The sequence below is a fragment of the Mirounga angustirostris genome, unplaced genomic scaffold, assembly GCF_029215605.1.
Source record: "Mirounga angustirostris isolate CCGP_5_RB_7025 unplaced genomic scaffold, mMirAng1.0.hap1 SCAF_10, whole genome shotgun sequence".
NCBI lineage: Eukaryota > Metazoa > Chordata > Mammalia > Carnivora > Phocidae > Mirounga > Mirounga angustirostris.
In genome coordinates this window covers 127,525,237-127,536,822 of record NW_026991718.1, presented here as the reverse complement: position 1 = coordinate 127,536,822, position 11,586 = coordinate 127,525,237, and positions in this window count along the sequence as shown.

Sequence of the window (11,586 nt, the reverse complement as noted above, 5' to 3'; positions counted from 1 at the left end):
TTGGGCTTTGCCTGAGAGCACTCCAGGCTGCAGGGCCAAGAGTGGGCTGAGGAGATGTAGCATGGTGGTTGGAAGAGTGGGTAGCCTGGGTCTCTCTGAAGTAAGCCTGGGGCCCTTATGGGGGAAGGTTACTGGGCAAGAGAGGGCAGGCCCAGAGATGATGAAGTGGGCCAGCCTTGGACATGGGGACCCGGGGTGGGGGGGACCCAGAACACTACTCCCGCCGACCGGTGCCAAAGGAGAAGTAGGCCCAGGTGGCCAGAGCTGTTGACTTTCCAAAAGAATCTGGAAATCCTGGGTTTAGGCGACATCTCCAATTTTTAAGAGTCAGCAAATGATACAAAATTATGAGGCGGAAAGCCCCTACTCACATGTATATATACACACGCTATGCGTGAGGTCACACGGAACACATCTGAGGCCAGACGGGGCCCATAGGCTGTGGATTCCTGACCTCAGGCCCTGCCAGGGAAGGAAGGCATGTCCTCGCTGAGGGGAGTAGAGGCTGGGATATCTGTGCAGGGGCCAGACAGAGCTCCCCAGCCAGCTCTGCCAGGTGGGGGAAGCCTGGACAGAGGGTAGTCAAGAAAGGGACAGCAGGCTTCAGCAAAGAGCAGGGGCAGACTGAAGCCAGAGGACTTGAGCTCCACTTCCGGCCGTGACTCCAGGCAGTCAGGTGGGCTGTGTGGCCTGGGACAGGTTACCTGGCCTCTCGGTGCACTCCCCAGATTCACACATTCTGGCCTATGCCAGGTGCCATTCTGGCCCCGGGGACTCAGCACCGCACAAAGCAGAGCAAGCACCTGCCTCCCATGGCCGTGGATGGGCCACTGATGTGGAATGAGGCTGGGGCTTACTAAGGAGGAACTGAAAACCATCCAGTTCCTCCACTGACCCCTGCTTTCCCTGCCTTACCCTAAGTGTGAGGTTAACGGAAGACTTTCACTCATTCATAGAGCACCAACTCAATGTCCTATATTATATCCTCAAAACCTCTGAGGCTGGTGTTACTGGCCCCATGTTACAGGTGGAGACGCTGTGGCCAGGACACGCAGGCTACATTCGCCAGACTTGGGAAGGAGCCTCTGCCCCAGAAACTATTCTCTTGGCCCCTGTGCCTTAGGCCTCAGCTATTTATCAGTCCTGGGGAAGCTCTTAGGGTCACTGGCCGGGGCAACCTTGCGGGTAACATGAAGGAAGTGTCCTCTGTCCGCTAAACTTTGTTCTGAATTTGCCTCTTTCCAACTTCAAACAGGCGCCAAGTCCCGACCTTGTTGACCAAAGGCCCTTGGTGCCTTTAGAGATTTCAAACAACTGGTCATCTTTCAGCCTTCTGGACTTGAGACATGGGCAGTTTTCAGCCTCTGCACCCGAGGCTGTTCTGGGACTCCCTAAAAGCCATTTTTTTTAAAAAAGATTTTATTTATTCATTTGAGAGAGAGAGAGGACAAGCAGAGGGAATGTTCGAGGGAGAGGGAGAAGCAGACTCCCTGCTGAGCAGGGATTCCCTCCGCAGGGCTCGATCCAGGGACCTGGAGATCATGACCTGAGCCAAAGGCAGACGCTTAACCGACTGAGCCACCCAGGCGCTCCTCCCTAAACCATTTTAAAATAATAGTGCTCAAGGACAGGACCCATTGTGCGCCAGGCACTTGACAGACACGGGCTCACTTAACCCTTAACAATCCTGTGGGGCAGGGGGGCTAGGACGGCTGAGGGAACTGAGAGGCTGGGTGGGATGAAGTCACTTGCCCAAAGCCACACAAGCATAAGTAGGACAGGTTCAAAGCCACACTGGGAACCCTTGTGCCATGTGGCTCCACCAGCCACTGGGTGGGGAGAGGTTTCTGCTCTTCACCAAGAACCTCACCCTCCTCGTACCCACTTCACCGGCAGGGCAAATGCCTGAGAGCTGCAGTTTTCACTAATCCTCTGTTTGAGGGCTGCTTCCTGGACTGGGGGGCTGGGTTGCTAACGTGTTCAGGGGGTCCCTTTCCAAGCCCCTTCTCTCGTCTCGTATGTGGGGTTCCGTGGTGGGGAGATCCTGTCCATTCCCCCCGACCATGGAGTCTCCTTTGTGGGGGAAGGAGACAAGGGAATTGATGGGGACGCCTCGGGCAGGTTTTGGGGTCCCTGAATGTAAACGCCCAGGGAAAAGCTGGCAGGGGGGGTGGGTGGGGAGTTGCCCAATTCAAATTTGGCCAGTTCTTAACAGCTCCAGAGTTCTAGCAGGCGGTAGAATCAAAGGAGCCCAGGGCTGTTTATTTTTTCCCCCTCCTTTTTGGAACAAGGAGATCAAAGCAAATCCTCTGCTCTGCCCACCTCCTCCCTCCTTTTTCCTCCTCTTTTCCTTCTCTCTCTCACAAGCCTGAGAACCAAGAACCCCAAAGCTGAGAAGGTTTCCCCAGCGCAGCTTTGCCCTGAGCCCTGGGCCGAGCATTTCACGGGAACAACAGCACAGATCCTGCAGACGATGAGTGATAGCTCTTACTATCCCCACTGGCAGAGGACGAAACAGAGGCCCTGGAGCCACTCTTCACAGGTGGCTCAAGCCTCTCTGACTCCCAGCTCCACACTCTTTTTTTTTTTTTTTTCCAGCTCCACATTCTTAACAGATCCTCGAGCCACATTCCTCCTCCAGATTTGTATTTCCGCCTCGAAAAGTAAGCGCAAAGGTACCTAACAGCAGAAATCCAGCTTCCCGGGAATGTTCCCTGGACCTCTCTGCTGTGCCCAGACCTGAGTTCAGGGGCTACAAACTCCAGTGACCTCAGGGCCCGGGCAAGACACCAGGTGGGAGACAGTAGGGAGTGGTGGGGACTCCGGTGAATCAGAAAGCCCCCGAGTTTCGACTGAGCACCAGCCCATGGCTGTCTTGGGAAAACGAGGGCCCATTGTTGCCAGGGTTTTCAGGCAAGTCAGAACTCCAGAGGTTTCATGTGAAATCTCTGGATTTTTTAAATATGGTGTAAGACAGGGTTCTATTTTATTTTATTTTTTATTTTTTAAGATTTTATTTATTTGACAGAGAGAGGCACAGTGAGAGAAGGAACACAAGCAGAGGGAGTGGGAGAGGGAGAAGCAGGCTTCCCGTCGAGCAGGGAGTCCGATGCAGGGCTCGATCCCAGGATCCTGGGATCATGACTTGAGCCGAAGGCAGACACTTAATGACTGAGCCACCCAGGCGCCCCAAGATTCTATTTTATTTTAGTAATAAATAAACTGATACTGTACTAAGCTGGCACCCTAGACTAAATATTCTATTTTTCCCAGCGAGTTGAAATACCACCTTTGCCATAGTCCTTCCCACCCTTCTTCTATTTCATACTTTTCTTTGTAAGTCCCGACATTAGTTTATCCAATGAAAAGACTCCGTGGGCCACTACTTGAAATTGCATTGTTTATATGTGTTGGCACATTGTCGTCATTAAGGATGTGGAGTCTTCCCGTCTTACTTAGTCTCATCTTATTTTGTGCCCCTTAGGAAGATGCTTTAGTTTTCTTCCAAAGTTGATTTTCAAATGATGGTGAAATTCCAAGCTGTTGGAACTGCACGGGCCAAGGAACGCCTCCTGTGGGCTGCGTTTGGCCTGGGGGGCTCCCTGTTGCCCCCCTGAGATTCAGGGCGGCCTCACCCCATGCGGGAGACTCAGCATGCTGTCATTCAGAGATAACCCTGTCCCAGGCGGAGAGATCTCCAGGGCCAGGCAACTCTGGGCAGTCTGGGCTGAGAAAGTCTGGGATGTTCACCGCTTGACCCACCCTGTGGGAAGGCAGGGCACCCACTTCCTTCACTCACGGCCAGATAAGCCTGTGGAGTCTCCCGCCAGCTCATTTTTGACCAACACTTGAAATAATAAATGGAACCTAACCCAGATGGTTTGCTTTTTAAAAATCAGATTTATTTATTTTTTAAAAGATTTTCTTTATTTGAGAGAGAGTGTGCGTGTGAGCATGAGCGGGGGATGGGGGGCAGAGAGGGCGAAGCAGACACCCCGCCAAGCAGGGAGCCCTACGTGGGGCCCCATCCCAGGACTCTGGGATCATGACCTGAGCCACGGGCAGACACTTAAACAACTGAGCCACCCAGGTGCCCCTAAAAAGCGAATTTTTAAAAATATTAGAAAATAGGGGCGCCTGGGTGGCTCAGTTGGTTAAGCGACTGCCTTCGGCTCAGGTCATGATCCTGGAGTCCCTGAATCGAGTCCCGCATCGGGCTCCCTGCTCGGCAGGGAGCCTGCTTCTCCCTCTGCCCCTCCCCCCTCTCATGTGCTCTCTCTCTCTCTCATTCTCTCTGTCTCAAATAAATAAATAAAAAATCTTTTTAAAAAAATATTAGAAAATACAGTCAATTGATTGGGGAATGTCTCTCAAGGCCAACTGGGGCCAGGCACTGCCCAAGGAGCTGTGGATGGGGCACATGGGACCGGCTCCTGCTTTGTGGGTCTTACGGTCTAGCGGGGAACACAGATGAGAAACCCAGAACCATGAAAAGCCAAGGCACATCGCAGTGATGACTGATGCATGAGGAGATGAAGAAAGTCTACGGGATCAAGAGAGACCAGAGGACCACTGTAGACAGGGGCTTGCAGATGCCTCTTAGCAGAGGTGACATTCTGCTAAGACCTGAATGATGGAAAAGAGGCAGCTGTGACACCCAGGAAAACCACTGTGACATTTGGGCGTCTACAACTGCCAACTTTTTCACCTAACTATATTTTTATATAATATGTACATAAAAACGTACTTAATTTCTATTTTACGTGTTTGCATTTTCCAGAAAAACGAAAATGGCCACACATCGTGTTCTATAACCACCTTCTTTTCCCACTTAGAGCCTCAGTTTCCCTGCCTGGAAACCAGAGAAGGTCTTCCTAACTATACCCCTCGTAAGGGTGAAGATCACCCTGAGTAAGTGGCCTCCACGGCGCATGTGACTGATCCCAAGATTAGCCATTGTCGGTATTTTAAAAATCACTTTTCAGTGGCAGCTCTGAGAAGTAGAGATTATCACTTCTGTTTTGCAGGGGAGTGTTTAAGCCTCGGAGGCCCCAAACGTGGAAGGCTGAGATGTGACCCCGCTCAGGAGCGGGCAGCACGTCATTCCCCGGCCCCCCCCCAACGCCCCCCCCCAGCCCTCAGAGCAAAACCTCAACCAGACATTGCCCCTTCCTCCCCAGAAAGGAAGTCGAGACTGAAACCACGGGCGTCATTTTTGGTGGTGGTTTTTTTTTTTTTTCCTCTCCGTGATGTTGTTCATTTTTATGAGCATCACATTTATCTGATGTCGCAGGTTTTGGGAACCCAAACCGCAGACACAAATACTCCGTGTTATTCTTTGAAGGATTGTGCAGCAAGATAAGGGAGCTTGGTGCTGGGGGATACCACGCAGGGTTTGTTTCTGCAGAATTGGGAGCGGCAGGGTTTGCTCTCCGGTTCAGTCGTCAGCATCTTTGGGGGGAGCTCCGTCACCGGTCACCCGGGCCACACTGCGTGTGCTGAGAATGCATGCCTTGCCCAGCACTGGCCAGAACAGCCAGGCGGCGGGCACAGGGGAAGCCCAGTGGCAGCACCAACACCCAGCATCAGCATCTCCTGAGGATGCTGCAGAAAAGGCTGGTGGCCCGGCGTACCTGGGGCTCAGGCATGCTGCTGGTGTCCATCTTTTGGGAGATTCTGAGTTAACCTGAAAATCCTGTTTGGTTTTCCTGTGCTTTTTTTTTTTTTTTCCTGTGCTTTTTGAGAACCACACTCACACACCTGAATCCCCTCTCTGACCTAAGCGTCACCGGGCCTGCAAAACCCTGCTTCCTGCTTCTGCCCGGGCCCCCGGGCAGACTGTTATCCACATGCAGCCAGAGGGATCCGGTGAAAACCTAAGTCAGGTCATGTCCCTCCTCGGCTCAAAACCCTCCCATGGTTCCCTTCTCACTCAGGGTCAAAGCCAAGTTCTTCCTGTGGCCTACCAGGCCTCTGACTGCCTGGTCTTCCCTCCCTTCCTCTGCCTCCTCCTCCTTCATCTCTCCTGCACATTGCACTGGCCTCCACCAAGCCCCTTTGCCTCCGGGCCTTTGCACTTGCTGTCTTCGTGCTTCCTTCACTGCAGTACCTCTTATCAGGGAGGCCATCCCTAACCCCCACCACAAGTGTCTTTCTCAAAATAACCGTTTTCTTATCCCACCTAATTTTTCTTCATAGCTCTTTGTTACTGCCCAACATCTTAGATATTTATTCTTTTGATTATTATCATTGGACCTAAGTTCCCGAGGACTTTTGTGTTTCTTTGGTGCCTGGAAACTGCCTGGCACATTGAGTAAGCTCCATAATTTCTTTTTTTGTGTGAATAAATGCAAGCATCTTGGGGCCAACCACTTCACACCAAAGGGGTTAGCGCAGATCACAGGACAATGAGAATCATAAAGGACTTTTAAACCGGGGACTTACATGATCACTTGGTGTAGGAACGATCACTACAGCTTCTGAGAAAGGCCACATGCCCTGAGTGTGAGGCGTGCCCCGTGCGTGGGCCACCAGATAGATTGTGTGGAATACAGACTTCATGTCAGTGCCTCCCTGGTGGGGATGTCTCAGGGATTAAACCAGATGCTTTGTGTGTGAGGCTTAGCCTCATGCTTGGCATGTGGTTAAGCACAAGCAAATGGTCACTAGAAGTACCAGCCATAGTGAGCTGGGGAGCATAGAGACAAGAGGATTAGCTGACATCCAGGTTCCTGGACTGAGCAATGGCCAGGAGGAGAATGCATGAAATTGGAAACAAAGGAGGAAGTCTGGGGGTACCAGGGTCAGAGCAGGAGAAGGGGTTGGGGGTTCTGTGAGGGGTCTAAGGGAAGGCGTCCAGTTGGCAGGGGGACTCGGCAGAGAGGCCTGGTGTGGAGGTACCAATTTGGAGATTCTTGGTGCAAAGGTGGGGACTGAAGGCTCCAGAATGGCCCTGAGTCAGAGACAGGGTGCGGAGAAGGAGCCGAGGTAGCGAGGGAATCCCGAGGGACTCCCAACGTCCCTCCTCTGCTCAGAGCTTCCATCCTGAGACTGCACTGATCTCCTCAGGCTGGAGAGGGAGCCCCCTCCTCGAGCACACCGGCTGACAGTCCCTCAAATTAAAGAGGGTCCTCTCGGCCAGGAGAAGAGCTGACAGGGCTTGAGGACTCCGCAACATCAGCCACACCTCTGTTAACCAGAACTCTTCTGTCCCGTCCTCTCCTCAATGCCCGGCGATCTCATCTCCAGTCCCACTACAAGTATCCGTCACCCACAGCTACAATCATGCTGCGTAACAAACCACTCCGAACCATTTATTCTCTTGAATATGGAAAGGGTTCCGGTCAGCCGACCCGGGGTGGGCTTGACCAGGCGGCTCTGCTCATCTCGGCCGGACCCGTTCACAGAGCGCTGTTCAGCGGGAGGTCAGCAGACCCGGGCTGGCCTGGCTGGTGTGGCTCTGCTCTGCTTCACGTCTCTCATCTTTTTCTGGGACCCGTGGGCCATCCCGGGTGTGTAGGTGACGGTGGCAGAAGAGCAGGAATCAGGTGTGAGCACGCAAGTTCTATTAAAGCCTGGTCACCAACGGATGCACGGTCACTTTCATCTCACTGGATTGGCGAAAGCAAGTCACGTGGCTGAACTCCAGGGGGGTATGCTCCGCCCCTCTGTGGGAGGGGCCACAGATCTCCTGTCAAGAGGCATGGACACAGGGAAGGGCCAAGAATGGGTTTCTCTTTGTTCTCCCTTCTCTTCCTGGAGAATATTCATCTTCAAGGTCCCCCTCCCCAGCCCGATGAGATAAATCAAGTCTCAGGACAGAAGCCCACACACTGCTGATGGTAGTGTAGAAAAAGAAAAAAAACACACGTCCCTGATAACATCTTTGAATCTTTGAGCTAACAAGCCTTGCAGGACTTGTGCCTGCTCAATATCCACTTTCCCTTGTGTCTTTGTTTACGGAACTCTGGTTGTATTTGGGGTGGCAGGGGTAGCTGAAAGCACCCACTCTTCTAGACTCCCTCGCAGCTGGGAGTGGCCATGTGATCCTGGTATGACCCAAATTTGCCAAGAGGGGTTCCTGGGAAAGCTTTTAAAAGAGAGACCAACATGGTGGGCATGCTGCTCACCTCTTGCCCCTTCTTCCTGCCTGTACTGCAGATATCAGCTGGAGATGGAGTGGCCATCTTGCAGCCTTGACCAACCATGAGGACAAGAGGGCCGGGCAGAAAGTGGGAAAGAACCTGGGCCTCCAGTGGTATCACTGAGTCACCGCCTCAGCCCTGGGTGCCTACCCCTGGGTTTCTAGTACAGGAGACCGACTAATGGTCAGGTTTTGTATTACTTGCAGCTGAATGCATGCCTGATGGACCCACCATGCTATTTCTGGTTTCTGACCATATGAGATGTATTTTCTTAATGGTTAAGCCAATTTGCTTTGGGTTTTCCTGTATTGCATTTGAATGCATGTTAATGAATACCTGAGTTTTGCAGTGAGTTGACTTCTGATAAACTGAGATATGCCTGATCTTGGACTTGGGTGAAATGGGGGGCAGGGGGGTCACTCTTGTTCTCCCTGGGAAATCAGATGGTGAGAGAGAAGCAGTATGATTTCCTGGGATCTTTCTGCTAGGACCAAAAGGACTAAGGACTCAGGGTCTTCTTCCACGTTAGATATCTGTGGAGAGTTCCGACTAATGAAGGTGGTTGGATTTTGGGGTTTGAAGAGGGAGGCTAAGGTTCCAGGAGGCAGATTTACCAGCTGAGGCTCTCAGCCAGAAATGGGTCTGCCTGACTGTGGGACTGTCTTCTCTTTCTCCTTTCTGGGCTCCTGTCTTCTCATCAGTGGAATGGGATTACTCAAGATCAAAGCTTTGCAAATATTTCATTTCAAAGTAGGTAAAACCCTTTTATAGCCGAACCTTGACTTGTTGTCTAACCCATAAAAAAAGATAAAAGAGAAATTGCTCGGAGTGAGGCAGGTCAGGAAGGCTGCAGCCTCCTCCCCAGGCCCCAGGGCCCACAGGCACCTCGCTGCAATCCCGGGCTCGCCCTGAGGCTTTTAGGAAGCACCAGCTGAGGTTATCCCAAGGCCTTTGGAAAACCCTGAATCAAAGAGGGGAGTCTCTGATCTTGCAAACATCCCTCAAACGTCTTGCAGAAGACAGGCACACACTAGGCAACAGAAAACCAAAAGGTTTCCAATGGTGCAAAAGGACAAGGAGTGGAGTCACCTCCCTCCCATCTCTGACTCACCGGTCCTCCCTGCACAGTCTCAGCTACCAGGGCCTCCTGCCTCCCCCAGAGATGGTCTGTGCTCCTGCAGCAAATATGGACGTGTATTGCCCCCTCGCTCCTTAAAACACATGTGCACACACAACACTGTAGTGTTCTATAATCATTATTTGCATCTTGTGTTTCTCCGTTAACATTACATCTTGGTGGTTTTTCCAAATCCGTGCTCAGAGATCTGCTTCATTCACTTCATTGGTCGCATGATATTAGCATACTATTTCATTTACTTGGCTAAAAGTCCCCTATTCTCGGGTATTCAGGTTGTTTCCAGGCTTTTACCACGTCAAAGACCCCACAATGAAGCTCCCTAGGTCCGTATACGTGCGTCTTGGTGCATCTGTGTTATTTTAGACACTTGGTTTCTCTCTCGCTCGCTCTCTTTTTTTTTTTTTTGCTTATTAGCATTTTCAAATTTTTATTCCATGAATATGTTCCATTTGTATAATTAAAAAGATATGTTTACAGGCCCAGGCCTCCAACTTCAGCCAAGTTAGATAAACAGCCCCACGCATAAGCACAATTCAGAAAGAACAAAAATGGGCCTCTGCCACCGAGGCTTGTTTGGCTGGGAGGTTGCACTTCTAGAGAGTCATGTGCCAAGGCCCAGCCCTGCCTGCTGCGGCGCGCCCTGCAGAACAGGGTCTGGGTTCGAGACCCAACTGTGTCATCAACTTGCCAGGTGACTCCAGGCAAATCATTAAGGCTGGCCGGGCAGTCAGAAGGGCGTTTACTGCATGCGAGGCTCCGAGCTAAGGTTGATATGGTGTCTGGGGACATTGGTGTTATCCCTACTTCTCAGATGAAGAAAAAAAGACTCAGGGGGGGGATGAAGCACTTGCCAGTTTCCTCTAGGTCAGTCAGGGAATCACCACCCATCCAGCCCAAGGGCCGGTCCTGATTCCTCCCCACCTCCCCTGAAAATATCAATTCGTCCTCAAGCACCAGCAGCTCTATCCTCAAAATATAGCCCTGTCTCTCACCAGATCCTCACCATGGCCTTCAAGAACCTCCTTGATCTGCCCCCACCAGCTTTACAATGCCATTCTCATCCCTGGCTCCTCTGCCCCATCACACCAGCCGCATTCTCAACCACAGTGCCTTTGCACTTGTTGTGCTCCCCTCTTTGGGTTCTTCTCCTTAGCTGCAGGTCTAGGCCCAGGTTGAGACAAGTGAGATGCCCAGGGTAAAAAGTTTAAGGAAGCACTCACTCTTAAGTGCCAACCTGCCCTTGAACGAGACCAAGAGCAAGTGTCCCCTTACATTCTGCTCACTGGGTCGCTCCCTGGCCTCACTCTCAACCAGCACTGCTTCCCAGACATGGTTCTTCTCATTCATGGGGTCTTGGCTTAAGTGACCTCCCCTGCTCAGAGAGACCTCCTTGACCATCTTAGTGAATGCTGTCCCCATCACCATCCGGCCTACTGCATTGTCTTGTTTCCTTCATGGCTCTTATCACAAAAGTGACTGTTTCGTGCCCATCTCTGTCCACTGGGTTAGAAGCTCTATTGAGGGTAGGAACTGTGTTTGCCTCCTTCTCGGATATCTCCCCAGTGCCCGGCACAGTGCCAGCATTCAGGAGATACTCAATATATGCGTGGGATGAATGAATGAATGAGCTGGCCAGCAGCTGAGGCACGATTCCTACCCAGGTTGGCCTGACTCTAAAGTCAGTCCTCCCGTCCGTGACTGAGAAACAAGGAGTTTAGATCCAATCGGCCAGGGGACCCTTGACTATGGCCTGTGTCATAGCCTGTCCTGTGTGTCCCAAGGACAGGCTGCCTAAGGAAACTTCGGGCAGGGAGGAGCTTGGCCAAGTGGAGGGGGCTGCTCTCAGCCTCAGGCCTTCCTTCACGGGGCCAGCTGTGCCCGCCCCCCCCCCCCCCGCCCTGCCCTGTCCCGTTCTAGTTTTTATTTTTAGCGGCAAGTTTTTGGGCACGGAGAACTCTCCTTAGGAAAAGTCCAACAAGAGGATGAGGGAGGCGGTTTTGAAATCCGGTGGGAAAGTAGGTCAGGCCGGGTTGCTGGCCGGGGTCCAGACGATAAGGCCTCGGTGGAAGTTTAATAACGTGAGTGGCCGTATCCATGACATAATTCATAACTGAGAGGAAATGACAATTAAGGAGCAATTGTGCAATGCGGGACAAGCCTCCTTCACAGCTCATAAAAGCAGGAGGAGGAAGAGGCAACGCTGTCATATTCTGGGGCCACTGGGGGCTCAGCCTCTGCATCGGGGGGTTTGCGCCCATCTACCCTTTCCCCTTCAGGCCTCAGGGAACTGGGAGGACACAACAA